The sequence below is a fragment of the Anomaloglossus baeobatrachus genome, chromosome 3, assembly GCF_048569485.1.
Source record: "Anomaloglossus baeobatrachus isolate aAnoBae1 chromosome 3, aAnoBae1.hap1, whole genome shotgun sequence".
Classification (NCBI taxonomy): domain Eukaryota; kingdom Metazoa; phylum Chordata; class Amphibia; order Anura; family Aromobatidae; genus Anomaloglossus; species Anomaloglossus baeobatrachus.
Genome location: NC_134355.1, coordinates 236,747,112 through 236,753,111, shown reverse-complemented (window position 1 = coordinate 236,753,111; position 6,000 = coordinate 236,747,112).

The window sequence follows — 6,000 nt, the reverse complement described above, 5'->3', positions numbered from 1 at the left end:
TGCATGAGGCTCGGTGACAAGCCATCTCTGAAGAGGTGAACTCAATGCTACAGCTCTGGGTTATTGAGGAATCCCGGAGTGAGGGGCCAGCCCAATAGTCCTAATAACTAAACCCAACAGTACACTGAGGTTCTGTAATGACTTCCGAAAACTTAATGAAATATCAAAATTTGATGCCTACCCCATGCCCCGGGTGGATGAGTTAATAGAGAGGTTGGGGAAAGCTTGGTACTTTTCGACCCTGGACCTCACAAAGGGGTACTGGCAAGTGCCCCTGACAGATGTCACCAAGGAGAACACAGCCTTTGTAATGCCTGAAGGGCTGTTTCAGTATAAGGTATTACCTTTTGGTTTTATATGGTGCACGAGTGACATTCCAATGGTTAATGGATGTCGTCCTCCATCCCCATCGCCAATACGCCTCTGCATACCTTGATGACATTGTGGTTATTAGTGTAGATTGGGAGAGTCACTTGCTAAAAGTTCAGACAGTAGTGAACTCTGCGACAAGCAGGGCTAACTGCCAATCCAAAAAAATGTACCCTAGAGGTGGAAGAAGCTCGGTTTCTTTGGTATGTTATTGGGCGAGGAGTCATCAAACCCCATGTAGACAAAATAGAGGTAATTAATAACTGGCCCCGTCCCCTCAGAACAAAACAAGTAAGATCTTGCTTGAGTGTGGTTTGGTAATATAGGCGGTTTATTCCCGACTTTGCCACACTGTCAGCTTCCTTGACGGACTGTCTAAAAGGGAAGAAGTCTGTAATGGTACGCTGGAATTATCAGGCTGAGAAGGCTTTTGGGTCGTTGAAGGCAGTATTGTGTGAAATACCTGTTCTCATTACGCCCGACTTTAAAAAAAAATAAAACGGTTTATCATACAGACTGACGCCTTAGTGGTGGATCTGGGTGCAGTGCTGTCTCAGGAAATCAACGGAGAAGAGTATCCCATTGTTTTTCTGAGCCTGAAGCTTACTTCCTGCAAAACCAGGTACTGTATAGTGGAGAGGGAGTGCCTGGCTATATAATGGACACTCGAGACTCTCCGCTATTATTTGCTGGGGAGGACATTTCGCTTGGTAACCGATCATTCTCCTCTTACATGGATAAGTCAGGGCAAGAAAAAGAATGCTCGAGTCACCATGTGGCTCCTGTGCCTGCAACATTTCAAGTTAACAGTGGAACATCAGGCAGACAGGCTGCAGCAGAATGTAGATGCCATGTAACGGGTCCACTTTTTGGCATGTGTCTGTCAGAGGTGGGATTCAAATTTTTAACAACAGGTTCTCTGTAAACCCTGCCCATTTGAAAACCACACCCATTCTGTAACCACACCCATTTTGTTAACCACACCCATTTTCATGCACTTTCCTCGACTAAAAAATATAAGTAGTTTAAAGTAAAATTTCTTTCCCCTTCTTACCCTCCTATATCTTCACTCTCCTGTCCAGTACCAGTTGTTCGAGTCACTGTCAGTCATATTGTATTAAATGTTTATTTACAATTTTAAAAAATTATTACTAAAGGAGCCCTGCTAAAATTGGATTGGATGACCTTCCCCATACAGATCTCATCCCATGTAGCTCCTTTCCCCCTACAGATCCCATCCCATGTGGCTCCTTTCCCCCTACAGATCCCATCCCATGTGGCTCCTTTCCCCCTACAGATCCCATCTCATTATGGCCTCTCTCCCCTGTAGATCCCATCCCATTATGGCCTCTTTCCCCCTGAAGATCCCATCCCATTATGGCCTCTTTCCTCCTGCAGATCCCATCCCATTATGACCTCTTTTCCCCTGCAGATCCCATCCCATTATGGCCTCTTTCCCCCTGCAGATCCCATCCCATTATGGCCTCTTTTTTACCCTGTACATCCCATCCCATTATGGCCTCTTTGCCCTGCAGATACCATCATGGCCTCTTTCCCCAGAAGATCTCATCCCATGTGCTCCTTTTCCCCTGCAGATCCTGTCCCATATGGCTCCTTTTCCCATATAGTTCCCATCTATGCCGTCTCCTCTCCCCATATAGTTCCCATCTATGCGGCCTCCTCTCCCCATATAGTTCCCATCTATGAGGCCTCCTCTCCCCATATAGTTCCCATCTATGCGGCCTCCTCTCCCCATATAGTTCCCATCTATGTGTGGAGCCCACCTGCAGCAGTCACCCCAGGGACATCACCCCATCCTTCAGGGACGCCACAGGGTCTTCACTTTGGGTATATCTGGCTACAGGTATGTCAGGTTTATTTATATAGGAGTCATGACGCCACTCACGATTTGCGGTCAGGGATATGGGTGACTGCAGGTTTAACGAGTGTCTGGGGCTGATGGAGTCTGCAGTCGGATGGTGTGGCCTCCCATGAGTGAGGCTGGCCCCAGGGGCTCGGGTGTGTAGAACAACAGGTCCCAGAATAACTCAGTCTCAGTCCAGAAAGTCTTTCAACTTGTTTTTACTCACTTTTGGATGTTTTGTGAGGTACCCGGGCGAGGCTGAGATTAAACCAGGTGGAACCAAGAAATCCTTCAGGCCGATCTGAGGGTAACCATTAACTCGCCTTCCTAGCACTTCTTGTTTCGTATAACCCCTGACTTGAAGTACCGTGGGGTCTATCCAGGGAAGTCGCTACTGCCTTTTCTCCCCTTTTTGGTCTGTTTGCCGGTAGCGTGGACCAGGTGAGATGGCTACAGGCTCTGTCTCCTTATGGGTCCGCCTGTTGCTGCTGAGGCTCAGACTCTAGTTTGTTGGTGAGGTACCTCCAGTACCCTCACCGACAGGTTTAGCAGATCAATAAATGGACATCCAGCAGTCCCCGTACTCGACTGCCTCTCTTCAGGTGTCTTTCTGACTGACTCTCTGGTAACCGTTCTCCCCCGCTAACAGCTACTTCACGTGCAGGGTCTGACTAGAGTTTCCGCGCGCCTGCGTCTCTTAGCAACCACGCTCACTGCTCTCAGACTGGCTCGCTCCACCTACTTTCCTGACAGCCACTGCAGCTTAGCTTCTAGCCCCTCCTCTACACCCTTGACAAGAATTGAAAGCTAGCCTCTTCCAGAGGCTACCCAAGGGTCACATCTAATGGTGTGGGAGACCTGGTTGCTATGTGTCTGAGCGTACACACCCCTTTCTGGCCTTTGAAATTACCTGGAAGCACTGTCCCAGCATGGGTGCAGTACTCAGTGGTGCCTGACCAGGGCAGGGGCGCCACATTCCCCCTTGGTTATCAACAGCACGTCCTCAGGCTGCAAAGACAAGAAAAGGATAAATACAAACTTTTCCCACACAGGGGAGTTATTTACATTTAAAACATACCAGGTACCATTCCACCACCACCCAAAAGTCCTGGTCCCACCCAAAAACTTCCAGGAGGCAGGTCACCGGTCCCTTTGGTGACCAGGTCTGGGCAATCTGTATCCCAGACCTTTCCTCCAATCTTCCTATCCTGAGGAAGGTAGCGTAAGGTAGGCCCTATAAACAGGCGTACCAGCTTCCGTGTGTTGGAGAGCAGGTCCCATAAACAGGCGTGCTCCCTTGGTGTTGGAGAGCAGGCCCCATAAACAGGCATGCTCCCTGGTGGTGCAGAGCCATGCCCCATAAACAGGCACACACTGAGGGTTGGTACCACTGAGGTAACTTTTTACAATGCGAGAGTTTGTGGCTATAGCCAGTTTATAGTCTGTGGTCCATTTTTAAGGTGCACGTAACCAGGTGCTAAAACATATTTCAACAAGTTCTCGCAACAGTCCTTGCGAGCACAATCTCTTGAACGTTACTTAACTTTAAAACATGTTAAACATTACTTTTCATAAAGACATTTTAGACTGACTTCCTTCTAAACTGTACTTTCTCTATACCGTAATGGGAGCTGACCAAAATTGCTGCGGGTTGACCTACGCAGTACTATGCTGTCATCTGTCTGAGGTTGTGTCCTCCCACCTGGTGTATGTGCCTCAATGTGTGTCATGTAAGACTCTTGAAGGGTCCTCACCCCCTCTCTGCCATCAGCCACAAATCGTCATGAAGATTATCTGATCGGCCTAAAAGTCTAGGTATTTATGACTTTGGGTGATGGTAGAGCTGCAGCCAAGGGATGCATAGAAAGACATCCCTTTGTTCTGTTGGAGGGAAAACTTCTAAAAACAGTTTTTAAGTGCTACGTTAATACTAGAAAAATTAAAAGCATATTGCCAGAATCCCTGTAGCATGCTGAACCCAGCGCACCGTTTAGCTTCACGGGAAGATCGCTGGTAGCACAACAAATGAGTATTGGCCAGTAAAATCATACTAGATGCATTGTGTTTGGTATCTATGTAAATGTAAAATCGAGATATAAAATATGACGCTAATATCTTTCACCTGTGTGGCCCAGGGGCAAAGATATGTGAAAAGCTAGAATTAAAGAACGTTGTGACAATCTCGGCACAGCCCACAAGAGACTGTAAAATGAGGTCACAGAGAGGGGGGTTACCTGAAGGTGGAAAAGCGACTAGCTCCTAGATGGGGGCAGTCAGTACTGGAGGGCATCAGTAAGTTGTGATGCTGGCCGTTTCTACCATCTTCTTCTCTTGGAGTCCCTCCCTCCCTTAATTCAGACATCACATCTATGGCACGAGTTTAGTAAGTTTCACGTTTATACCTTTTATTTTTATGTAACTGTCTATACTGCGTTTGTATTGTTCCCTTGTGTAAATTCTTGTAGATTTTTTGAAACACTGCCTATTTTCGGATTAAATATATAAAATGTAATAGTTTCTTTCCTCATGCTTTATATACGAATCCAAAAACCCGAAGGGCCTTATGCTATCTGTAACGGGTACCCAAACTGCCTGTGAAACGTTCAGTGGTGGCAGCGTAATTATTATTGCATAGAATTATTGGAGTGCTATCATTAAGGGTACCGAGGTATATATATATTCCATTAGCGGAAATCGGTGATATATACATTTACCCTTGCTGTGAGACCTTCAATATTTGGCATTATTAGCTCAGCAGCCTCATTCTGTTCATTGTCCTGCAGTACCAAAAGTGGCCTGTCGGCAAGAGGGGTGCTAGAGAGTAGTCGTGGCTGTGACAATTCAGCAAACAGCTGCGGGATATCTGAGTGACCCCCCCGGCTGTTCATGACAAATTGGTGGCAGCGGTGGGATATAGAGCATTAGGGGTACTTTGCACACTACGACATCGCAGCTGCGATGTCGGTGGAGTCAAATCGAAAGTGACGCACATCCGGCGTCGCTGTCGATATCGTAGTGTGTAAATCCTTTATGATATGATTAACGAGCGCAAAAGCGTCGTAATCGTATCATCGGTGTAGTGTCCGACATTTCTATAATGTAGCTGCAGCGATGGTACGATGTTGTTCCTCGTTCCTGCGGCAGCACACATCGCTGTGTGAGAAGCCACAGGAGCGAGGAACATCAGCTTACCTGCGTCACTGCAGCTCACGCCGGCTATGCGGAAGGACGGAGGTGGGCGGGATGTTTATGTCCCGCTCATTTCCGCCCCTCCGCTTCTATTGGCTGCCTGCCGTGTGACGTCGCTGTGACGCCGCACGACCCGCCCCCTTAGGAAGGAGGCGGGTCACCGGCCAGAGCGACGTCGCAGGGCAGGTAAGTCCATGTGAAGCTGCCGTAGCGATAATGTCCGCTACGGCAGCTATCACAAGATATCGCTGCTGCGACGGGGGTGGAGACTATCGCGCTCAGCATCGTAAGCATCGGCTTGCGATGTCGTAATGTGCAAAGTACCCCTAAGTGATCTGGTTTGAGCAATCATCCCTTTCACTAAAAAACTTGCAACAGTTTTGAGGATCGAATTCGGTGTTTAAATGTACCTGGAACGGTGGCAAACTAAAGCAATTAAATATTTGGGCATACAGATTCCGGCTGACCTTTCTTTCGGCTGACCTTTCTCTCTCTTACTCGTTAAATTATCAAACCCTATTGACACGCACACTTAAAGACCTCCTATCATATCACAAAAAACCTATCTCGTGGTTTGG